At 40.4% G+C, this 26882-nt stretch overlaps 1 protein-coding gene across 1 annotated transcript in view; it reads right to left on the bottom strand.

Moving 5' to 3' along the window:
* The window catches only part of sgcd (sarcoglycan, delta (dystrophin-associated glycoprotein)), a 275605-nt gene that overhangs the window by 188367 nt on the left and 60356 nt on the right, over positions 1 to 26882 (bottom strand). Inside the window, exon 2 of the mRNA XM_008428447.3 lies at positions 26617 to 26702. The gene's annotated coding sequence lies outside the window, so the exon portion shown is untranslated. The remainder of the gene's footprint in view (positions 1 to 26616; positions 26703 to 26882) is intronic.

The raw sequence follows: 26882 nt of genomic DNA, 5'->3' as shown, positions 1-26882 counted from the left end.
TCTACCTACACGTCTGCAATTTCTCCCTCATATTTCCTCAACACTGTCACGGCTCGCTGTCTGTACTTCTGCTGTGGACAGAGATTGATCTCAAGCAAGTTGCTGAATCCCAACGAAGCTCATCGGTCCCAACCCGGTCTCTGATTCTCATCCTCTGCTTACACTCATATTTTCAAATTAAAGCAGCAGCATGAGTAAAACGTTTAATGGTCATGTTGTAGGACCTTGTGCTGGCAAGACTGTAAACAAGAAAAAGAGTAAAAGATTCAAGTGAATGAAGAACAGAGACATTTGTGACGTTGGTGAACCAACATGCTGGAGGAACCAGCCACTTTCAGATGGACAAAGAGACAAATGAACCAACATTTTGGATGGATGGATGGATGGATGGATGGATGGATGTTATTGACCAATATGAACTACTTGTTATGTTTCTGCAGTCTTGTTTTATTTGCTTTATTTGCTGTCTAATTCTTATAAATCAATCGTTTTGGATGCTGCTTCCTTCTGGTGTAAACTGTCAATTAAACGAGCAAATGATTTGTCTTACGCTGCAGTTTTTAAGCAACAGCAGCAGATTTTGGTACACAGCATATATATTTTTACTCTTATTCATCTTTAAGCTCTGACCAAAATAATTTGAGTCAAGGTATTATTGCATGCATGCCACGCAGGAGATTAAAGAGCACTTCCTCTTCTTTCCCCATTTAATCCTCTTCTTTTTCTTCGTCTTCATCTCTCTGTTGGCTCTGGATGAACGGAACAATGAAATATCATCAAAAAGGTATTAACTTTTCCTGCTCCTAACACTCAGCCTGTTGAGGAGGATAAAGTGGGAGCAGTGATCTGTCAGAGGTGGGTGTTACAAGCAGATGGGAGGGAGGTGATGAGCAATGTTTAGAGTCATCATTTTGTTTTCTTGTTTTTATCCACATGGCTGAGCAAGAGCCAGGCACTGGGGTGGAAATTACACATGAATGGAGTGTTTAACCTCACCGAGTCGGCTGCTTTCCATCACTTTTCCACGTAAACCCATTCAGAACAGGGTCACAACGTGGCAGTTCAAACATCCAGGTCACATAATTCAGATGTAAATATCTGAATTCTCGTATCCAACAGTGTAAAGACATTAGGGCTTGATTAGGTGTTTAGATTGGTTGTAAATGCTGATCTTTTCAGCAAATCATTCCATAAAGATAATCCATGCTTCCTTGAACAGGTCTATAGTCTGTACAAAACATGTTCATCACATTTTCTTTACACAAAATAATTCTTAGATAGTTAGATTTTATTCAGCTCATTTCTGTGTATTTTGAGCTCCTTTCAGAATGAGTTGTTTTAGGGCCTCTTGTAAATTTTAATCTGATTGACTTCTGCTGGCCATGCCTCCCAACTCAATGTTTGCTCTCCAGGGTTTCCCCAGAGTATTATAAGCCTGGCGGGCCACCAGGCTAAACATTGCTCATTTATTTAAGTCTTTTTAAAATGTTTGCATTTTTCAAGGCTTTATAGTTATATAATTTTCTAGTCTTTCAATAACACATAATTATCAAGTGATGTTTTCAAATTTCTGGTCAACTTTAACCATTTTTTAGCTCAAAAACATGACGGGCCGCCTGATTTACGACTGCCCTAGTGCACAACCACCAGGCTTAGCAAGTTTCTTGGGGGAAACCTTGCACAGGACAAATGGATGTACAATTATGCAAATCTATGAAATCTATGAACACCTATGAAAAGCAGAAATGGAGCCTCCTGTACAACCAACTAGGACACAACTGGTTTCTGGAAGGTAAGTTAACAACAAAACACTTGTCTTTTCTAGCAGCCATTGTACAGCACATACGGCGGTAAAACTCTCATATCTTCTTCTGTCATCTCTTGGGGTAGCAGCATTAGAATCGGGACTAAATGTTCATGTTTTTCTTGGTGAAGTTCAAACTGAAAGTTCAAAAGTTGAATGGTTTAGGTCCATATCTTGGCTGGATTGCCACATAATTCACTTCTGTTTCCTCAATACCTACCTTTTTGCAAAAACACCGAAAACCTCCAAAGGCCAGGTGTGCTTATCTGACTATCTTCTCATTACAGAAAACACATTTAGAATATCTTTATACTTCTTTTTGTTGCCACTTTTACTTTACCTTTACTTGCACTAAACCAGAAGCTGGCTCAGTACAGTCGGCCTTTTGTCACGACCAAGTGGAGTTTGAGAAGACACGGCAGATACACAGAAAAGAAACAGAAGAACTGATGTAGGAGTACTTCCAATGTCAGTAAAAAGTTAATAGTAGTTTCTATCCTGTCAAAACTGTTCAGTCAATGTCCCCAGACATCGACAAGGAATTTTCATTCACACACTCGATATTTTATTTATTGGCCCATTTTTTTATGAAGCTGGGAGATGCTTGTCCCAGAAAATCCCAGTGGATCAGTTTGAACTTTTATGATTTAAAAGGTCATCTTCACCATGTCTGGATGATTAAATGTACTGCGATGTGAATGGCCGATCGCCTTCCTATGTTAGCACGCAGTGGAACAGGTGTACCCTGCAAAGTGACTGTTTATCTGCCTAACTGGTGGAGATGAGGGTTGAAATGGAGTTCACCCGAATGCCAAACTTTACGTTGGCACAACTATTTGTTTGTTTGCCCTTGGTTATAAGGCATCTTTTTATGTTCAGACACAATTAGGATGCCAACATGATTCTTTCTATTACAATTTTACTCTCTTCATATTCCAGCATCAGTTGTTATGGGGATAATCCAATAACACCAGAGGTAAAAGGTCCCCAGAGTACAGCAGTGATATTATTTCCACTCGGCTTGTCGCCCTGTGACTTACTGCTGCCTTGTCTTAAGGTTATTGTACTTCATTTAGTCCCTTTTTTTTCAATTTCAGTTAGAAAAGTGCTGCTGCAGACAGTAAAATGGGAGGGCATTGTTTCAGGTCACATACAGACACTGGCACAGGCATATAAATTATGAAGACAAACCCTCGTGGGAGGAGGACACATATGGCTCCATGCACACTCAGACACACACTGATGGCTTTCCTGGAGATTCACCGGGGCTGTAAAATTATCTTGTAAAAGAGAGGTGGGGGGGCTTCAGCTTCAGCTACCAAGGGTTCATTATCCGACTCAGACACACAGCCTGAGCTCAGACAGACATAAAGTGACCCCTGGAAGGAATTCATTCATTTTTATGCCCCCTTTCACCTCAGTGCTGCCTATTTGCTTATTAGCAGCCTTTTAGGACTCTATACCTTTATTTTTTTAGGGTCTTTCCATGATTTACACACTGTAGCTCTTACTGACTCTCAGACCGAAGAGGTGGTCCACTATAAACGGCTGTTAAAGTAAGAAGATGAGGACAGCTTTGGCTGAAATGATGGAATACTCGTGTCGCCAAAGCGTGACTGTTCATTAATCACTTCTATGGCAGCTTTTGTTTTGAACAAAGGCCGCTAAAATGGAACCAGTTTTAAAAAATGGGAGGGTTCCAAAATATTGACACTGCAGACAAACTGGGTTTATCAGAAATAATCAGCTTTGTTTGAGAAAGGCTCCTGTTTACTGAACGGTCGTTTCTAAATTTCTTGAAGTCGTTAAATGAGTTTAATCCTTTAAAGGCTTATATAAGAGATTACTCTCTACATACTATACCAATCGATATTTTCACATGTTCCTACTTATTAATTTTACATGTTTTTCATCCTGAAAATCGAAGAGATTAAAAACAGGTGTTAGGTGTTGTTAATTCAACTTGAGATTTGGAGAAACAATTGATGCTAGCAATTTAACTTCATTTAAAAAACAGGTGCCTCAGTAGTAATTTGGGGAACCCTGCAGTTCCTGCTCACCTAGCTATGTTGGGATTACCAGATGTGTCTTTGTTATTATATGTTTTTTGTTATTTGGCGTGATACGCCATCATACAAGTTATTCTTGGAGAATGTTGTTGGGATCTGGAGTTGTTTGTTTCATCCTCCAGAGGGCGCTGGAGGCTGTTTTCCACCTGAGGGCGTCTGCGGACTCACACACCTGAAACCATTCTGCCATCAGGAGCTGTATAACTAGAGGAGGCTGCCGACACTTCTCTGCCAGATTGTTAGTCAGTTATGGTACAGGCTTACCTCAGGTCAAATCTTTCTGATCTCTTCCTGGATTCTGATCCTTTGTGTCTCTGACCTTTTCCAGCTGTTTGTCCTGTGACGTGCTGGAGAAAGCAGATTCTGCCAAAGACCCTTCTGGACCTACAGATCGGCAGCATCCCTCCAAGAGGAACAGTTCCAGCTCCCGAACTTACCTGTCCGTCCTCCAATGCCGCCACAGCCTGGAGTCCTCCGCACCTCAAACAAACTCCGGATTCCCCAGGATGTCCCCACAGTCCTTTTCCCTCCCGATTGGAGGTAAGCTCGCCACCAGCACCATCTCCAAATTTCCGACGACCTCAAACTTACCGTCTGTTTCTCTCTTAGTTGACCCAAGTTCCAGTCCAGACTCACCCGGACCGTTTATCTGTGTTTCTTTCCCAACTTGTTGTAATAAATCACTTAAATCATTCTCGGTTTCTGGAGTTGATCTGCATGTGGGTTAGACAGTTAGACCCCAACATGACAGAACAATCTGGCCAGCAACCTAGCCCCGCAGAAACACTCCGCAGAACCTTGGTGCAACAGCACACACTCATTCAGAACCATGACGCAGCGTTGCGAGAGTTAAACAACCGTCAAGCGGAAACAAACCGCCGATTAGAGGAGATTGCAAGTTTTTTGCAAGGATCTAGCTCACAGGCTTCTGCGGCCGTCCCTGCCTCCACTCCAGCCCCGGCTCCACAATCCACTTCCAGGTCTGAGGATTCAGCTCACTCTGCAGTTTCAGATTTCCGTCCGTCCCTGCTTGAAAGATTCTCAGGAGAAGTAGGCAAATGTAGAGGATTTTTGTTTCAGTGTACCATAATGTTCAATCATTCCCTCAGAGTTTCCTCCATGATGGAAGAAAGATTTCTTTTATTTTGTCATATCTGTCAGGAAAAGCGCTAGAATGGGCCGAAGCTAGATTTCCCAACTCCGCAGATTACGGTTGCTCGTTTAATGACTTTTTGAAGGAGTCTAAGCAGGCATTTAACTAGGATACAGATAAAACATCGGATTCCCGAGGTCTGCTAGAACTGAAACAGGGCAGAAGAACGGTGGCTAAGTTTGCTATCGACTTCAGGATTAAGGCAGCCGCTTCAGGTTGGGAACAGACGGCTCTCAAGAGCGCATATTTCCATGCATTAAACGACTCGATAAAAGATGAGTTAGCAACTTTAGACGACCCAAGGACCCTGGAGGAACTGATAAGCCTCACCATCCGCTGGATAATGGGCTACGCTCGAGAAATAGGGAAAGAACCAAGAGTTACCTCCCGTTTGTGAGATCATGTCCTGAAAAAAACAGTAATTCTGCTTTTTCATCTTCAGAACCAGCCGAAGCGGAGCCGATGCAGATCGGGAGTACTCGGCTTTCTCCGGAGGAAAGATTGAGAAGGTTCAAAGAGAAGCTCTGTCTTTACTGCGGTGAATCTGGATATTTCATTTCCACCAAGGCAAAAGCCGTGGTCCGCCAGAAGAAATGAGGAGACTGGCAGACCATCTACAATCTGGAAATTATCCTCGTCTTCTGTTACCTGCTACCTTGTTCACCGATAACCAATTGTTAACTTTTTCGGCCATGATAGATTCTGGTTGTGAAAGAAATTTAATCGATTCAAATTTAGTCCAGCAACTAGACATAGAAACCTATCCGTTAGCCACACCCCTCAAAGTTTCAGCGTTAGAGGGCAAGGAATTACTCGACATTACACACCAAACTAAGGCATTGGATTTCCTGGTTTCTGGTAACCATCATGAAACGTTATCATTTTTTGACTTCCTGGCTGCCAACTCACCTGTTGTCCTGGGCTTCGATTGGCTTAATCTCCATAACCCCCAAATCAATTGGTCTAAGAGGCACATTGAATCCTGGTCAATCTCCTGTCACTCCACCTGTCTCCGTTCTGCCGTTCCGTCGGGTCCGCCACCTGCAAACCGGCAGGAGGCGTACCCGCCCGATCTCTCGACTATCCCTCCAGACTACCATGACTTAGCCCGCGTGTTCAGTAAGCCTAGTGCTCTCTCTCTCCCTCCGCATCGTCCATATGACTGCACCACTGATCTCCTTCCTGGAGCGCCTCTGCCCAACAGTCGGCTGTATAATATTTCCAAGTCAGAAAGAGAGAGTATGGAGAAATACATAAATGAGTGACTGGCCGCAGGAATAATTCGCCACTCGTCTTCTCCGCTCGGGGCGGGTTTTTTCTTCGTGGGTAAAAAAGATGGGTCTCTTCGACCCTGTATAGATTACCAGGGGTTAAATGAGATAACCATCAAGAATAAGTACCCGTTACCTCTCCTAGCCTCAGTGTTTGAACCGGTTCAGGGAGCAACTGTCTTCACTAAATTAGATTTAAGAAACGCTTATCACCTTCTCAGAATCCGAGAGGGTGATGAGTGGAAAACCGCCTTTAAGACACCTCTTGGCCATTTCGAATATCTAGTCATGCCTTTCGGCCTGTCAAATGCACCTGCCTGTTTCCAAGCCTTGGTGAATGACGTTTTGAGAGATTTTTTTGAACATCTTCGTTTTTGTTTACCTTGACGACGTATTGATCTATTCCAGGACTCTGTCAGAACATAAAAGACATGTAAGACTTGTTCTCCAGCGGCTGCTGGAGAATAAATTGTTTGTAAAGGCTGAAACGTGCGAATTTCACCGCCCATCAGTCACCTTCCTGGGATTTGTGCTCGAGGGCGGACAGGTAAGACCATCAGAGGAGAAGATCAAAGCTGTTCTGGACTGGCCTCCCTCGGAAAATAGAAAGCAACTTCAATGGTTTCTGGGGTTTGTTCATTTCTATTGGAGGTTTATCAGGAACTATAGTCAGACGGCCCAACCCTTGACTGCCTTAACCTCAGTTAAGAGATCCTTCCACTGGTCCCCTGAAGCAGATGCCGCTTTTAAAAAGCTGAAAACTCTGTTTGCTAATGCTCCTATCCTCATTCAGCCAGACATCACAAAACAGTTCAACCTAGAGGTTGACGCTTCAGACTCTGGAGTAGGAGCTCTGCTTTCTCAACGTTCCGAATCTGACCAAAAGACCCACCCCTGCGCTTTTTTCTCTCGTAGACTTTGCCCTGCTGAAAGGAACAACGATGTTGGAGGCAGAGAACTCCTCGCCATCAAATTGGCCTTGGAGGAATGGAGACATTGGCTGGAGGGCACAGAGCATCCCATTTTGGTCTGGACAGACCATAAGAATCTCTCATACCTTCAATCTGCCAAAAGACATAATCCCCGTCAGTCCCGCTGGTCTCTTTTCTTTTCCCGTTTCAACCTGTCCATCACATACCGACCTGGGTCCAAAAACATTAAACCAGACGCCCTGTCCCGACTCTACCCTACTGAAGAGTTCGATGAGACACCAGCCACTATTCTGCCCCTCAGTTGTACAGTTGCCTCAGTTTCCTGGGAGGTTTCTGACCTCATAGAACAAGACCTCATAGAACAAGCACTGCTGTCCAAGCCGGATCCTGGTACAGGGCCACCCAACTGTATGTATGTACCATCTTCAGTCAGAGCTAGGTTAATTAATTGGATGCATACGACAAAATTTTCAGCCCATCCCAGAACCAGTAGAACCATTGCCTTAATTTCCCGTCGGTTTTGGTGGCCATCACTTAACAAAGATGTTAAAGAGTTTGTCCTGGCCTGCCCAGTTTGTGCCCGAAACAAATCATCTCATCTGCCCCTCTCTGGTCTGCTTCAACCTCTGCCTATCCCCAAACGACCCTGGTCGCATATTGCAATTGATTTTGTTACTAGGTTACCTGTGTCCAATGGAATGACCACCATTTTCACTGTGGTTGATCGTTTTTCCAAAGCCTGCCACCTCATTCCGCTAAGAAAACTGCCCACATCTTTTCAGACTGCTCAGCTCTTGGTTAAACACATTTTCAAACTACATGGCATCCCGCAGGAGATCCTATCAGACAGAGGACCACAATTCACTGCTCACGTATGGAAACACTTTTGTGCTCCCTTGGAAGCTAAAGTCTGTCTATCTTCTGGTTATCACCCTCAGTCGAACGGACAAACCGAGCACATGAACCAAGAGCTCGAGTCAACACTCAGATGTCTCATCTCCACCAACCCCACGGACTGGAGCCAGCTTCTGCATTGGGTTGATTATGCACACAACTCTCACGTCTCATCAGCTACCGGTCTTTCTTCTTTTGAGGTCTCCTTGGGGTACCAGCCTCCATTGTTTCCTGTGGATGAGAAAGAGATTACCGTTACATCTGTCCAGCACCACATTCGCCGCTGCTGTTCCATTTGGCGGAACACAGTCACAGCACTGAATCGTTCTTCCGAACAGAACCGCCGTTTCGCTGATCGGAGGAGACGTCCTGCTCCTGACTACACACCTGGTCAACTGGTTTGGTTATCCACCAGGAACATCCCACTAAAATCCATGACCATAAAAGTTATCTCCTTGTTTCATTGGCCCTTACAAGATCGAGTCTATCATCAGTCCTACTGCTGTCCGGTTACGTCTGCCTTCTTCCCTCCGAATCCACCCCACGTTCCACATCTCGCAGATCAAGCTTGTCCTGACCAGCTCGCTGTGGCCTCCGTCCGAGCCCCCGCTGCCCCCCCCAGGAAATTGATGGGCATCCTGCGTTCACTGTCCGCCGGATCGTGGACTCCCGTTGACAGGGCCGAGGTTGGCGGTACCTGGTCGACTGGGAGGGTCACTGTCCGGACGATCGGATGTGTGGTTCTAGTTATTCTTTTTTTCTCCAAGTTATTCTTGGAGAATGTTGTTGGGATCTGGAGTTGTTTGTTTCATCCTCCAGAGGGCGCTGGAGGCTGTTTTCCACCTCAGAGTGTCTGCGGACCCACACACCTGAAACCATTCTGCTATGAGGAGCTGTATAACTAGAGGAGGCTGCCGACACTTCTCTGCCAGATTGTTAGTCAGTTATGGTACAGGCTTACCTCAGGTAAAATCTTTCTGATCTCTTCCTGGATTCTGATCCTTTGTGTCTCTGACCTTTTCCAGCTGTTTGTCCTATGACGTGCTGGAGAAAGCAGATTCTGCCAAAGACCCTTCTGGACCTACAGATCGGCAGCATCCCTCCAAGAGGAACAGTTCCAGCTCCCGAACTTACCTGTCCGTCCTCCAATGCCGCCACAGAATGGAGTCCTCCGCACCTCAAACAAACTCCGGATTCCCCAGGATTTCCCCTCAGTCCTTTCCCCTCCCAATTGGAGGTAAGCTCGCCACCAGCGCCATCTCCAAATTTCCGACGACCTCAAACTTACCGCCTGTTTCTCTCTTAGTTGACCCAAGTTCCAGTCCAGACTCACCCGGACCGTTTACCTGTGTTTCTTTCCCAACTTGGTGTAATAAATCACTTAAATCATTCTCGGTTTCTGGAGTTGATCTGCATGTGGGTTAGAAAGTTAAACCCCAACATGATAAATGTTTTGACTGCACACATTGTCGCATTTCTTTCTTTTATTGTAAAATCCATAGTATTTTAAGAATTTCAGTCTGTCTGATAGTTTTCTGGAACAAATATGTCTTATTTCCCACCAAGATTATATATTTCTATTTACAATTTGTACATTAAGAGCAAAGTAGAACTATAGACAAATCCCTTGCTTGTGTACCCAAACCTAATTGCACTTTGTCAACCATTTGATGGCTTTGTTACAGTTTATTTCTCGATGTTTCACAAAGATAGTCAACCTATTTTGTGAGGCAGTCTGTGGCTAGACTCCTGACAAGCCACATTGAAGGTGATGGACTCTTACATTGAAGGTACTGCTGTTTGTCTGATTTTAACCTGCCTTGGACGTCCTTGTATATATTCTGCACCTGCCATCTTTTTTCACTTAAAGAGCTAAATAAATTTCACTACAGTGAACTCTGGCCTTGGGCAGTCATTTTTTTGTTTGTTCAAGTTATAAGAGAACCCCGTCACAATTTTACATTGGTTCCAACTACACTGAACAAATTGAAGTCGTGTTGTTTTTACATGTTTGACCAAGCTTATAACGCTGTTGGCATGTTTAGGTGAGCTATACTGGTGCAGTTATCTAAATTGGTAATTCAGTACATAAGATGTTTTTTTACAGATATTTAAGTCAATTTAGTACTGCGTTTCTGTATTGTATCGGTATCAGCCAATACTAAACATCAGATATTTGTTTCACCATCAGAAGTAAAAATAAAATGGATCATGCATCCCTAATTAGATTATGTTCTTTTGGCCAAATATTAGTATAAAGATGTTCATGCAGTATGACAGGACTACAATTGAAGATGTAAAACAATCTAAAACATTGAAGATATCTTAATCACTCCTATAAAGCTTTTAATATGTTTTCTTAGAAGTGCGGCACCTCACGCTACCAGGGTCACTCATCTGAGCTTGTTGAGCCGCCACTTTCCTGCATCTCGAGGGCACCAAAGAAGTGCCCTCAAAAAATGAACAGAAAATTACACTTAATGCCTTTCGACACAAGGCCTTCAAACAGCACTGAGATACATTTGCCTACAGAATTGAATCTCCAACTATAAAGTGGTTCTGTTTTTAACCGACCTTGGCTACCAGGAGAGTTTAAACAAGATGTGTGCTGCTCCCGGTAACGACAAGAAAGGCACTTCAATGATTTACTTCCGCTTCAACAACAATGGGTTGAATATTTTTTTGGCACTTTTATTGACAATTTCAATAGTGTTTAGTCAGTATTCTGTAAATACTGTTTAGAATAGAGGAAAAAAAGCTAGTAACATTTTCAAAAACACTACAACATGGAAAAATACAGGACAATCCTGGAGGAAAAAAAGATCTGAGACTAGAAGTTCACCTTCCAACAGAACAACCCAAATCATAGAGTTTCAACTAAGCAGTTTAATTCAAAGCATAGTTCTCAGAGCAACCAACTACTAACGGTTCAGTCAAAGCATAAACAAATCCATTTTAGAATCCGTTTCAAAACTTAACGCTGATCTGTAAAGACACTCCTCATGAAATTTGACTGAGCTTAATGTGACCAGCAGGTGGAGATCTTTTTAAAAGTAACAAGATGCACCCGAACACAGATTTATCAGTGCACAATATTTTATTGGACAATTTCCTTAAAACAATCCTTTTAAAATGAGGCTTCAGGCCTACTACTCGGTCCCTGGAACAAAAGGAACACATAAGGAAAAAGAAAGGACAAATTCAATTATTCCAAAATAACAAAAATGCAATGTAAAAGAAATTAGTAAATCAAACAAAACTATAAAAGAAAACAAATTAGTAACTTCAATCACAAAACAAAACAATGGAACAAATCGTTGTCATCCGCTTCCAAATGCCCTTCGATGGGGCCACAGGAGTAACGCCCCGCCCACACAGCCGGCCCAATCCGCAACAGGTTTAGTTGAAACAAACAAACAATGGCAAGATAAGACAAGACAGCAGAGCGTCCAAAGTGCTGCAGCTCCAAACAATCAGTTGCCTGAAACAGAAAACCCATTAACAGTGGATCCAGATTAAACAAATCAAAAGCTAAATAGCAGGTAGCTTACCCAGGGGAGGAAACACAGCCTAACCCGGGAGAAAACGGGTCAGCAGGTGAGGACCAGATGGAAGCCGCACGCCACAGCAACCTCCACCTGCAGCCGGCAACGCCATTAGAGCCACACTGCAGAAACGCACGACAGGTGTAGCACCCAAAAACCAACCATGATCTCATCCACGGATAGCAAAACTGCCACTTACAATCGCAGACGAGTCGACCAAACCCACAAGCAGACATGTAGCCGCCGACCGTAGCAACAGTGGGAGAAACAAAGACTCACGCACCCTGCAGCGGCCCGCCCAACTATAAAGCCATTCGCACCGCCCACCAATCAATGGTGCCCGGTGCACGGAGTGGGGGAGGGTGGAACACCATCCCACCACATTGTTATTTTGTAAAGAAGATGTAGCAAAATTTTCAATCTATAGATGAGCTAAACACATGTGTGCACATCACACCTTTTCCTAGTAGAACTTGAAACTTGCAAAGTTATTTTTTTATGGCTTGTTTGCCATAAAAAAGAGTCTTGGGCCAAAGCTGGTCATTTTCATGTTGAACAAGCAGAATCCTTGTTCTACATGGTTCTGAGTTTTTGACTTGGTGTGAGACCTAAAGCAGATTAAAAAACAGAGTTGTCCTTCAAATTGAAGCAAAAAATGCTTTACAATTTGATTGACTTACTTAGAACAAATCAGTCAGTTATTGATGTGCCTTGACTTTAGCTGAACAGAATTAAACCCTAAGTCATTGAACAATCATGAGTCAGCAAAGCTTCAGTTACTAAAGCTGGAAACTACTGATCTAAATTTGAGTGTGGTGAAGGACTCATCAAACGCTATAAAAACAAATTTTAATGGACTAAAAACTTTTTTTAATCCCAATTTTCCAGGAAAAATGGTTTGCATGCAGGCTTTATAAGCTGTTTTTGAGGCCACATTTGGTCAGTGCATCTAATATCTCTTCAACATCAGTGTCATGACTATAAATCCCATGAACAATTATCTCTAAGATTCCTTTTGACTTCCTTTAACAAAATGACATTCTTCCAGGTATGAATCCACCACCTGGACAGATGCTGAATGTCATTTCTCTCATCACGTCTCCTGACAGTTCCTCCTGAGTGCTGTCTGATAAAACAAAAAGGTCATCCAAGTCTCTGTTGTTCAGGGAAAGTCTTTGATAACTTTCAAAGGCAGTTTTCATTGACAGGCGGTGGAAAACAACAATAAAAAGTGTGGAGGTCATAAATACATGTATGAGCTCTGTTGTGATGAGAGGGAATGATGAGTGAAGAAGAAACTTCATGTAATTCTCCCCCCGAGGTTCTTTCTTAAATCGGAGAGCCAACAGGGAGAGGTGGGATGAAAGAGCAGAGGAATGGAAGGTGATGGATGGTTCTGGTAGAAAAGGTGAGGACTTTTAGCAATCTGACTATTATTAACAGGAAAATTAGGGTTATTTGTTTGCATTACATAATAATAACTTAAAACGGTCCATATCAAAAGTTTTCCAGCATTCCTGAAAGTCTTGTAGATTATGACTGGGCTCTGTTTTATTTTTTAAATCAGGTTTCAGTCCATTATCAGGGAAACGTTTTAACTTTGACTTTAAATCCTCTGGTATCAAACAGTTCTAACTAACCAGCATTGCTGCGACACAAACATCTGAGCAGATAAATTTAAGGTGAGTTTTCAACTGAGACATGTTTAAGGTTGTTTCACACCTGATGGTACAGTAGACTTGGCTTGATTGGAGGAACGTGGCAAAATCTGTTACGCTTTCAGCTGGTGTGGTTCACTTTCACACTGCACATTCAAATGATCCAAACCATGTATCAAACATTCCCCTCCTTGTCTGTGGTCACACTGCACCAAGAGCCACTTAAGGAAACAACACAAAAATACAAAAAGACAGAGTGGAACTTCCTTCTTCACAAAATGTAAAGAAATATGGAGTAGTGTTGAATTTTAGCAGTAGTAAGATCTCACTTTTGTCTTAGGCAAAAAACCATGAACCATTTCTCCCGCTAGCGCTAAACATGCGTGTTTTTTGGTTGCATTTACCCAGAATGCCCTGTGCTACAGTCCGCCTCCTGCTTTGGGAGTGTTCTCTGGTCCGCTTTCCGTTTCCATATACATTCAAAACGCACCAGAGTTCACTTCAACTGAAACACCTGGGTTTTTATACAGACCAGAGTCTGCTTTTTTGGTCTGCATCAGAGTTTGCTTGCACATTCACACCTCCAAAAAACAAACTAGGCAAATTAACTACAGTTCGACTAAAACGGGCTGAACAGGGGTGGTGTGAATGCTCCCTATATGTTTAAAATAAAATCTGTTGGGTCTGAAGGATGCTAAAGCAATAAGAGATCAGACTATTTGAAGAATCCATCTATGTGTGTTATGGTACATTTTTATTAAAGTCTACCTGGCGTTCAATACCATATGGAAAAGATTTATCTCCTACAATGGCCCTGCACCTACATTTAGGTGTCTCTCTTTGTGTCAGACTTTAGTTCATATTGATACTGTAAAATCTCCTGGGGATTTTGGGATTACTGGGAATCTGTGCTGGTGAAATGTGCCTGGAAACCTTCAAAGAAACATTTCCCTAAGGTTCAAACCTGATCTGATGCCTGAAGTACCTCAGGGTATCTACTACAAGCTCCCTCAGGAGGAAAAGCCTAGCCTCACTACAACTGACTACGACTGTATTCAACTTTCACAATCTCTGCAGATTGAGAAAAGACCTGAAGTTCACACTTATAAACTGGTTTCAGCAAACTGGTTTGACAAACTGCTTGATTTGTCAAACCAACTTAAGCCAAAGGAAATCAAATAGATCCTGAAAGCACCACCAGAGGGAGCCGTTTTCACTCCTCCTCAGATCAGGAGCACCTTGGCAATCTACCAGGACAGTTTAGAATAATTCATGCTTCCTTCTGCTGACAAGCTTTATTTAAATGCTGATGTCATTTTCCAGCAGGATTTTGTACCAGCCTACACAGCCACAGGTACCAAAAGGTGACTCAATGACCATGGGGCTACTTTGCTTGGTTGATCAGCAAACTGGCCTAACCAGAACCCTGAAGAGAATCTTTGGAGTATTGTCAAGATGAAAATGAGAAACACCAAAAACAAAAAGGCAGATGATCTGAAGACAGTTATTAAAGTAATCTGGGCTTCCAGAACACATCAACAGAACCACAGGATGATCGTCTCCGTGCCACACTGCTCTGATGTGATAATTCACATAAACAGAGGCACTTTTATGTATTCAGAGTGTACTGAACAGAACATGGACATACCTTTCAATAAATCCACATTTCAGTGCTAGAAATGTGTTTCCTATTTATGTTATGTAATAGTTTGAATGCTTTGAGCATAGAAATGAACAGAAATATGCAAGTTTTGTAATGACTAACACTTTCATCATCCTGATTTGAATTACTGAAATAAATTCAGTTTAATTAATGTTCTTATTTTTTAAGATACACCTGAGTTCTGTGTATCTGGTCCACCTGATCATCCAGGACGTGCCTTTTGGTTGCGTCTTTGCTTGGCCAGGATAAAGACTAGGTTAATCTGCTGATGTCCATTCAGTTTTGCCTCTCCCTTTGGAATTAACTTGGGCCAAGTCAAAAAATCTGCAGCTTAAATGGTGCAAATATCTTATATATCTGCCAGGGAGACAAGTATAAAAAACTGCACCAAACATACTTCAGTTAAAATGGAAAACAGCTCCAGAAATCAGTTCATAGCTCACCACCTTCAAGCGATACATTTCCAGGTTTTACCTAGCAAATGTTCCTTTCCCTGTTTCTACTGCTGCTTCACATTTCAGGGGGTTTCTTTGTTTCGTTTGTGCTGCCACCATGCAATTGGTAAATTAGATGAATGCATGAACAAGCTGGAGGTTCAATTGTTCCTAATGAAGAGCTCGTTGAGTGAATAAAGGCGGAGTGTGCCTGTTTTTGCTCCTCGTAGTTCTGAAATCCTGAAGTCTCAGCAGGTTTTTGTCATTTCATCCCAGCTGTTCGCTGCTGCTGGATCCAACAAACGTGCAGTAAAACAACTTCGTGTTCCTCAGCAACGACCTTTTAAATGTAATGACTTTAACAAGAATGTCTGTTACATCTTAATACCCTGCGATTAGATCAGCATGAATATTCATTTCCTCAGAGGACGCGGACCGCATGAAATGACAGTGACTCTGCTTTCATCTCCTCATTACGCCACATTCATATCTATTAATATTAAAATACTACCTCCGTTGTATCATTAATTAATCACACTTCCTTTATGAACATTGTTTTGCTTCGATTCTCTAATTCCTTCTTGTGCGTCTTAATGACATACAGCCTTCAATTTTCCCTCCACAGAGATATCAACTGCATCATGGATTAAATTTAATAAGAATAACTGTTTTTAATCTGACTTGTTAAGGGCCGCCGGCTTTTTTCCATGTGCTGAAATTGTAATTGCTCTATTAAAATTCTATTAACAGGATCCGTCTGGCAGCATTTATGTGTAAATGACATTAGATCAACACAGAAGTGGTGACAAAGAAGATCTTTATTTCACTGTGATTGACAGTTTGACAAACTGAGTCTTTTTTCCAAAGTTTCATTTAACAGTGGAGTTTGAAAAATATTCGTCCTCTTTTGTGACTCATGAAAAGTTTGAACTGAATCCATTAAAAAGACATATTTAAAGCTATCACTGACTCATCGTGTTCACTGTGCAAAGAAGGATGAAGTGGATGGAGGTGAGTGATAATCCATACTGCAGTCTGAGCTGGAGTTCATATTTTTAGCTAGCATGTCTTCACAACACAAACACATTGTTATTATACTATTTCAAGCTCAACATTGATGCTAAGAAAATTACTTGATATAATTTTTTTGATACCACGGTAACCCTTTTTGAAGGAACAGGATAACTGTTTGGTTAAGACCAACAAATTCAACAAATTTTAACCTCCTATATTTAGCGTAAACCCACTAAGTACAGGGCAATTCTGCCCTGTTTTATTAAAAAAATAATAATTTCCGTGTTATACATTTCACAAATGAAAGATCATTCTATACTAATGTAACCAGGTGAAAAATGGGTACATGTCAAATGTATTTTGTAAACCATGTTTTGCTTTTATTTCACCGACTGGTTGTAATTCTTGTTTTTGTCAGCATGTGGTGCTGTTGCTACAGAGAGGTCTAAAATTACCGGAAGTAGAAAAAACCTCTTGTTTATGTACTGTGGCACTAAGTGGTAAAACGGAAGAGAAGGACATTTTTTGATCTGAGACCTGGTGGAGAAGACGACTCTATCGCCACATGAGAGAAGAATCCAAGTGTTCGAGGTGCCACTGCGGTTTGTTAAGCCGTTATATAGATTTCAGCTTTTATGTGAAGCTGCGTTCTACTCTGTTGAGTGCTAACCGCGTTGTTAGCCCGCCATTTTACTGAAGGTAAGGCTTTCTTCCGTTCGAAATACTGGAAATTTATTTCTCCATATATTAAATCTCATTCTTTTTATTTTGTTGTCTTTTTGAGAATAAAGAACCCCTTCTATGTGAAGCTCCGTGTGCTGTATTTATCCCGGCCTCACACTAAACTAAAATTTTTATTTTAAAACAAACATGGATCTGGTGCATCCAAAACATTTTTTCACAGTTTGTACAAAGCTTAGCATGGTTCAGAACAACGCAGTGTGCTGTTTGAGTCTGTGACGCTATATTTTAAACACATTTACATAGTGTTAGTCTATGTCTATGGGAAGTTTACTACATCAGCATGACTAGGGTATGGTTAGGGTTACCTAGGCTACCTAACCCTAGCGATAGCTTGCGGGGTTAGGTAGCCTAACCCCGCAATCGGAGCTAGCATGTGGCATTCTTTGACATTACCATTTTTTTCCCCCGTCCATCGTAATGTGACAATTTGGGCATATGTAAATGGGCCACTCTATGTTTTGACGCAAATGAGTATCTTTGAATAATTAGTTTTTCTGGTGTCAAATGTATCAAAATGTTTATTTTGACAACCCTACTAACACTACTTTTTTTAATCAGCGAGATTTATGTTTTTGCATTATTTTTAGTATTACTGTATTAACCCATATAACCAGGGACAGCTGCTGTATCTGGTGCAATCTCCGATTTCAATGTTGGGAAAATGCATTTGAACACCTTATTGAGTCGGAATTACATCTTAACTGAATGTTTTCCTCCTACATGACTCCTGTGTGTATAAATCTCTGCAAAAAGTTAAAAAAAATGTTTATTGTTTGTCTGGTGGTTTGCATCATTAAATAAGTTGTGGATATTTGTACTGCAAAAACTGATTGATGCCACAGTGATGAGAGAATATTGATGTCCTCAGTATTTGGTGGTGCTGCCTTTGAACTGCATGTCAAGCATTTTTGGTTTCCTTCCAGACTTGTGAAGCTCCATCATTCTCTTCCTGGCATCTCAGCTGATTTATTTTGACTTTCCTATTGTGTGAAACTGGGAAGCTGTCAGTTCCAGGTGTGGCCTTAAAATTCATCCACAGCTCAACCTACAAATAATTTAAATGTAAGTTAACCGAGCAGAGAAATCATCATCTGGGCTTTTCCTCACTGTTAAGGAGACAATAATAATTCTGTATGTAAACTTCTGACTTTAAAGACATTAATAAATAAATCTCTGCCATATTCTCTTATTGTGGTATTTAAAAAATAGAAATGGTTTTGGCAAATCTAACAATCTAAAACAAGATAAAAACTGGTATATATGGTGTATGTAATTTTGTGGTATCAACTATAATATATTCATCAATTAACATTTTGGCTTGAAGAAACCTGCTGGACTAAATATCTGCATATAATATCAGATGTGCACATGTTTACAGAAAAACATTAATATTTACTAAATCAACAACAACCTAAACAACAAAGTTGTATCTCTTCCAGCGTTAAGCCCCCGATTTATCGTGAAGTTTGTTGATTCGGTCCAATCTAGTTCAGGGAGAGATTCTCATAACAAAGCTGTGCAGAGACCAACTGTGACCTTCCCTGTCCTCATCTTGTCAACAAACTCTCCGGACTTAGAGGAAGAGGACAAGGCTAAATTAGAAAGCGCCGTGCAGGAGAATCACAGAATGTGGACTGATTTAATTCACTGCCTGGATGGAATGATGATGACCGCCGTTTGTTTCCTTTATACAAAGGAGATCATTTCCTTCATTGTGAAGCTAGAGTCAAACTACCTCTTTCTGTGATGAGTTTCTGTTTACAAAGTCTTTTAAAATCAGGTCAGAGATAAAGATAACATAGGGTTTTTTTAAACACCATCAAAAAGAAACTCTTATTTCAGTTGCATATTTAGAAAACATTTATAAAATCCTTGCGCATTCATAAATCAAATTTCTGGTCTTAGAAGCACATCAAACCTGTCCTGTGTATCAGATCTATGGATATCTACTGTGAAGAATAAACACTCCATTTGAAGGTGAAATTAGAGTGAATTGTTAGTGAAATAGATGCCAGTTGGGTATGAGTGGACACACTACAGACTTAAAGTAAGCCATTTACTCCTGTAGGAAGGATGAAACACAAACAACTCATTTGAAAAATCTCATTTTGAAGAGAATAATTTCACAGATTTGTGATTTTTATGGACAGTTTTTATGTAGATTGAGTAAAATTACCACCATTATCCAAAAAAACATGTATGGTTGTCCCTTACAAACTGATACATGTTTTATTACCTGTAAGTCAAAAATCAATATAATTACCTGGTCAAGACTTGAAAACATTACTTTGTAATTAATCTTTACAATATTTTTCACTCAGTGAACTGAGTTACAGAAATAAACCAACTTGAATAATATTCCAATATATTTGGTATGACTGTATTATGTTGCTTGCTCTAAAGTTTATTTTTGTGTTAACTAAAGTGTATTCTTTCTTCCAGAGCTCCATTCTGTCCTTGCAACTTCCTAACAATACATATAGGGTATAACTGTTTTTCATCTGGTGTCTGACAAATATTATGTGACTGGTTAGAAATATGAAGTGGACGTGGTTACTACACTCACTACACTGACAATTCAGTGAAAGGGCTTCTGAGCAGTTCTGTGCTCAAGTTTTTGTGACGTATGAATCTGACCATAAATACCTTCCAATTCTGTCAGCCTGGAGTAAATATAATTGATTATGTGAACCATGTTGTTCTAAAAGATGATTGTTTTCCAGGCACATTCAAGAATGTTGCAGAGAACTGATGTGGTTATAGCAAACCTAAAGTATTAATCATATAATCCATGAGTTAGCATGAGTTAGCATGCATGCCAACTAGATAGCACACAAGTTGTAAGGATTTTATCTAGTAAATAGTTAACGTAATTTTAGTCTGTTATCCCGTTCAAAGACAAATTCTTTTGTGTTTAAGACAACTTCATTTTCTTTAATGTATCTATTATGTTTAAGATAACCAGCAAGCTCCTAGTCATCAACAAAACCATTATTCAGTCTGACTGTGTTCATCCATCACTGTGTGGTTTGGCTCATCCACGAAACAAAACAAGTCCAAAAAGTAGCAAACATTTAGGTCAGAAAAGCGGATCTTTAGGGTTGACCTTCACTTTATCCATGACTTAGTCAGGAAAAGGGCAGCTAACTGTTTAGATTTTTACCTTCAGGTTGGCGCTACAGAACACTATTTGGGAAAAAGCAGCAACAGAGACAGTTTCTTCCCCCAGGCTGTCTCTCTGATGAACACAATGAATTGTCTGAGTAGTCAACTACTCTGCTGTGAAACAAAGTAAGCATATTGCTGTCCACCAACTGCCTTTTTTCCTTCATATATATGAAAATGTGGCTATACATACTGGTCCTTTTATCCCTTTTTCCCTCCAAAGTTGAGATAGTTGTAATATCTGCACATTTTGATCACTTGAAAAAGTCAAATTCCCTGTTTGTGGAACTTGACTGATGCTAAGAGGTTAGCTTAGCTGGAAAAGTCTCTGTGAACAAGGCAGCCAACAAACCTGACTCTGTATTGTCAGGAAGAATGGGATACACTTCAATCTACTGCTGAAAAGGTTTAACTCAATTCATAGTTTAAATTGTAGTTCTGACAAATACTAAGGAAATATAAATGAATTATTACAGCAGCTAGCAAATAGAAATAATTTGTTGAGCTTAACTGATTTAAAACAGGAAAAGTTCACTCTGCTTGTGTCCTTTTTTAATTTATTAAATGCTTAAGTTTGGTTTCCACTATATAAAATGTTATTTTCTATTATCTCAATAAGTGTGCTTACTTTAAGCTCTGAGGTTTTATCTCAGTATGCAGACGCACTTTAAGGCTTTTAGATAGAGACAGATCTCTGTTAAGGCGTATATTTAATAGTTAAGTAGGTCAGCAGCTGACGAGCTCCGTTTCGTGCTTTTCCACTGGTGGATATTTTTCACCACATTTGTATCTAAAATAACAACTTGAAACTGTCAACTTAATGTACGATTAAACAGGGAATAGTCCAGTAGATCGTTAATATCAGGGTATTTTGTTGCTTTTAGTTGAAACTAGTTTATTTTCTGGCAGTGACCAGGCTGGTTAAAATCCACCTGATTTTAATTCTCTGCATTGTCTCTATGTACAATGGAGGAACATTTTCATGCAGCTCAGACTGTGCCCACAGACAGGCAGCAATTTCTTCTTTCAGATCCCTCCATCATCATCATCATCATCATCATCAAGTCCTGTCCTCATCCCTGCATTATACACATTCTCCGTAGGACACATACCAGCCTGATGGATGGGCCGGCTTCACACAGAGCAATGGAACAATTACTCTAGCGCTCCATCTCTGTCAGGACTCTGTTCAAAGAGTCTGCTGTTGGAAAAGAAAAGCACCCATAACTCAAACCAACAATCATTTGAATAACAGGTGAGTGTTTACTTCTATTTTTTGCCTTCGGGAGCTTGTGAAAAATGGACTCAACAATTTTTAAAGTGCAGACCCAAAAAACACTGCAAGAACAATGTTCTTTGGATGATGTTTCGAGACAGTACGTATCAGGAAAACCACACCATGGCAACCATCAAGCACGATGGCGGATGGATGATAATTTTCGGGGGCTTCAGTCGAACATGAATTATCTCCTGTCATCATTTGTCAGGGTAGCAGCATCAGATGGAGGCTTAAGACATCTCAACAAGCTGATAAAGATGACCACTTCTCAGTGGCGCAACTACACATTATTCAGGTGGATGCGAAAACATAAATCGGCGTCCCCCGGAGGAAGGTTGAAGGAGCGTGGAGAACATACGCTCGCTCTAACCCCCTCCCCCCCAGGGCCTCCCATTCCTCCCCGAGACGACGATACGTGAAGAGCAGAACTTGCCACATTTACCTCGTCACGTGCGCGAGGTGAAGGAGCGTAAGGCGCTCTGAAGTGTATGGGAAAACATCATCGGCGCGCCGCCCCCTCCAGACGGGGTTTTGACGCCCCCTCTGGTGCTCCGCCCCTATGTGTTGCATACCCTGCATACCCACTTTTTGCGCCACTGCCACTTCTGTTCTGGGAACTACTCTCTTGAGTTAAACTGTAACATTCTTGTAGCAATGCAGCTGCTCGTTTATATGTCTCCAGTGACCGGAGTCTCTCACACAGACATTTTTGAAGCCAGTACTTATACAAAAGCGAACTTGCACAGAATGCACAGTTACGCATGAGCAGGCAGATAATAATAAAAACCACAGCGGATAACATTGTGCTCTGTTGTGCTACTTAACCTGTTCAGTTTTTTGGTTTTTCCCTGATCTTTCACTATTATTCTCCACGTGAGGGAGGAATAGTTATATTATGTGGAAAAAATATTCAATGTGAAATGGTAGTTGCCATTTTTTAAAATGTTTTTATGCTATGTCTTGTTTTTCTGTTGAAGAAATAAAAAAAAAACAGTTTGTTTGATAACATCCTAAAATCACAACGGCATCTACTGCCCTGACTTGACAATTATAATTAACTGAAGGTGTCTTGATGGAGCCGTTTAAATGTGGAATTTTTTCCCAACAAACATCCAATAATACCAGCAGTTTGCAGACAGTCTCATGTAAACTTAGCCTTAAACAAACAGAGGCTTTTCTGAGAGGCTACTTTAGCTGCACTGTAGTACAGATTGCTACAAGAGACTATGTTTACGTGTGCAAAATTTCTTGATTGGATTGAAATGTATTCATATTAAGTAATTACAGATGTGTAGTTTATATAGGTACAAAATTAATTAACCGGATCATGATGTGTGTTTAGATACACCAGTGTTTATTTATAATAGAAGCACTGAGCAGCACAAGTGTTTACATGCACACTGTTTGGATTAACAATCCCTCTAATTTGGACTACAAAGTCATTCTGATCAAGCTGATTCCAATCAGAATATTCTGACTGGGACGTTTACATGTCCATGTAAGCATGTCTAATGATTACATAGGAAGACCAAAAAGGAGACTGGCAAAGGATGCTGAAGATGGGACTAAATGGAGACAGAGGATTCACTCTGGAGAAAATCTGAAGAAAAAAGCAGGAACAGAAGAAGACAGACCTCTCATCTTGTAGTTGTTGAGCATCCAGAAAAACGTCTTTCAGCTGCAAAATTCAAACTGAGTGAATTTTGTTTTCTGAAAGTTATTTAATGTGGACTCAACACACAGGCTGGAAGAGGGAAAACTTGACTTTCACATCTCTGGGTGTAATTGCGATATTGTTTTTCAACAAATCACATTTCAGCCGCTGCCGTTTTGCTCTCTCAAGAGATTCACTCACACAAGTACATAATGATAGCAAAATAAGTAAAAACAGACAATACGGAGGAGGAAGGAAGTGATGAGAAAGAAGTGTTGTTGAAACATAATTCAGTACCTTGCAGGAAAATGCCGACTGCTCTTTTCTCACTGCTAATCTGGTTAACGGACCGGGCCCAGTTTTCGTTTAAGGGACATTATCAGCCTCTTCACACGTACGGAGGAAAATATGTGCAGGGAGGTAATTTCTATTCATCAGAGCACTAACACACGCCTCATCCCCTCGCACCTCAGCCTCGTGACTTTGTGTGGATTCAGGCTTCAGACTGAGACAGCAGTTTCTCCGATTTGCTGTATCTCTGGCAGCTGAGCAAAGCAGAGAGCACTTCAGAAGACAAAAACAAAAGTTATCTTCTGTGGACACAGTGCAAGGAGTTGAGAGGAACTGTTTGACTCCAGCTCAGAGGACGTGTTTGAAATGTTGCCCTTTCTCTTTGATGCTTTGACACCAACAGTGAGACTTGAAGGGTTTTTGAAATTTCAGTCTTGATTGTACAAACCGGACGGCAGTCTTTCTGCTCTGAGCAGGCAAGTGAGGTGAAAAGCAGATCAGAGAATGATTTGTCAAAAAATGCTGGTGATTCACCTCCATCGCTTTTTAAAAAGCCACCAGATGAAAAAAAAATACAGAAAATTTATGTTTTTGCTAGTATTGAAGCTGAAACATTTAAATGTTTTGTGAAACTCTTTGTGAAGCGGTAGGTCCAATTATTGTCACTTTTTAAAAAACTCACAAATAAAAAAAATAATAAAAAAACTATAGAAAGGCTGAAAGTTGAAAGGAAGATTTTGTCTGCTTGACTTGACATCAGTACAGTGTTGGGCTGACCTGTTGAATATTGTTTGGATTAACTAATTACTAACTGGAAAACAGAAGGTGCTTAATAGTTTTTCCTCTTACAGAATTTGAACTGGGTGAAGCTAAATCTATGTCATTTGAGTTCTGGGTATATTAACGGACAAAGTTTTTTTTTTTTCATTTATTTTAATAGTAAAACGTATTTTTATACAGATTTGCCTTAATTGCTACTCTGAGTATGTTGTTCTTTCAACAAATTGCCTTTTGTGAGTCTGAATGCTCCAGTTACAGATCACTTGAATGCTGACGTTTATTTAAGCATCATGATTCATTCAAAATGCCCAATTTATAGCTTCTAATAAGATTTTTGAAATTTTTTTTTTCAGATTATTGCCCATTATTACTTTTCAAGACTCCACAACTAAAGAAAAATGCTGGTTTACTCTACATAATCCACAATTTCAGTGTACATTTTAAAAACTTGACTCGAGTTATTGTGATCTAGAAAACTGAAAGTATAGCAAAATATTATTGATATTTATTGCAATAAATTGCCAAAACCCTCACCCTGAGTTACAAGAATGGTTCTTTTTTTAAAACAGTAAACTATACGTTATGCTTTGCTTTGTACCCATTATGTTAATTACAAGAAAAATACAACATGGCTGCAATAGTGAGTAAAAGTCAAGACCCAAGACCGCTCCAGAGGCTTTGGGTCGGATTTCATGTCGTGCATTAGCCGCTCTCTGCGGAGAACTGGCTTTCAAGGACATTAATGGGTGTGACACAAATAATGGAGAGTCGGCTATTAAGGTTACAAGTCACTGAGGAGTAAAATCGGCCTTTTACTGCGGCCCCTTTGTGCAATATAACAGATCTCCTGCCGCCTTCATAATAGAAATATAACAATCAGCAACATATTTAATTATTGTTGCTCACGCATGGGTTTAATGAGATTTGTGGAGCAACACATGTTCTTTTGGAAGGAGCCATTTTAAATATGGAAGTTTTTTTTTCTCTCCATCTCGCCCTTTTAGTTTAATTATATTACTGGGCTTATGTTTGATTCCAGGAGCTGTACGTTCATTTGGTTTTGGTTCTATTAGTTTACAGTGGGGACAAATTTAGCAAATAATTAAAGTTTAAGATATTTGTACTTTTTGAATAAATCACATTCCTCCTCATGATGGTTAAAAACAATCAGGCTGCCTTTTTGGGGCCCTAAGCAGACTTTAATTTGCCTCCCCACCCCACTCACCATACCAACATGTCAGCACAGATGCATTGTCATTCCGAATCTATTCTGTGTGTAACGTACCTGCTATCATTAGCGCCATTTGTATTCACCTTACATCATACCAGCTGTTAATTTTAACCTTATATATGAGAAGCAAACTAAAGAGTGTGTATATATATATATATATATATATATATATATATATATATATATATATATATATAAAGAAAAACAATTCAGCAAGCAAAAAAACAACATTTTGATTTTGTAGATGGCATTTACAAAAATTCAAAAGCCTTCCACGGATCAACGTGGTGAATAACTTTTGTACACTGTTGTCCAAATAAGGTAGTGATGGTGGTTAACATCTGACTAAAAGTGTGAAAAAATGAAAGTGTTTAAAAATTAGAAATATTGCTCATTCTGCTTATCCCTGTGTTCAAGCTCTTCACAAGAGCAACAATTCATTTGGATGTGAGAGCAAAACATTTTGTTCATGTTATTAAAGTGGCAGTATTATATGCACTATAAATTAACTCTTACCTTGAGTTATTAATACAAATCCATGTGAAATATGACTTAAAGAGTAATTAGTAATTTAGTAATTAGTAATAACAGAGAGCCATTGATACTGGCTCTCTGTCTCTTTAAAACCTCCTGCTGCTTCTGCAACTCCACCTTCAAAAAGTCATCACAACATGGCTCCTCTATCAACCTTTTAAAAATGTTTTTACCAGCTTTGCACTGAGACATAGCTCATAATGAGCTCAGCAGATATGAAGTTCCACCAGGTGTTTGCTAATTGCTGCTGGCTAGTCGGAGGAGCGACAAGGACGAGCTGCGACTCAAAGGCAGAGCTAGGTCCACCCAGGTGTTTTGCACAGCTGAATGGTTACCATGGAGATTAAAGAATTTCTTAAATACACATAAAAAGAATCAAGGTTACACTACAAGTATGTTGTTGTTGAGAGAATACGATTATAACATGGTGTAAAGCTCAAGGAAGTCAATTTTACAAAAACACTATCCCTTAAAGGAAAAGAAAAAGAAAGTTAAACTTGCCTTTGGGTGCTTAGTGGATCCAAACCAAAGTCATCGCCTCCTTGATATCATCGCCAATGCCTAGTGTGGTCTTCAAAGGTACCAGGCTGTGGAATGAGAGAAGACACAAGATTCTAAGTCAAATTATTTAAATCTTCGGTTATAAGTGTGGTTGGATTCAAAAAACACCTCCAATAGGAAACTCTTTGCTTTTCCGGGGAATATAATCAAAAGTTTGTATCACTGCACATTTATTTTGTATGTTGTTTTTTGTGAAACAACAGAGT

The sequence above is a fragment of the Poecilia reticulata genome, chromosome 14 (genome assembly GCF_904066995.2).
Source record: "Poecilia reticulata chromosome 14, P_reticulata-male-v2, whole genome shotgun sequence".
In the NCBI taxonomy this organism is placed as follows: Eukaryota; Metazoa; Chordata; class Actinopteri; order Cyprinodontiformes; family Poeciliidae; genus Poecilia; species Poecilia reticulata.
Note: the sequence above shows the minus strand (reverse complement) of the source record. Positions and strands in the feature narration are given on the sequence as shown.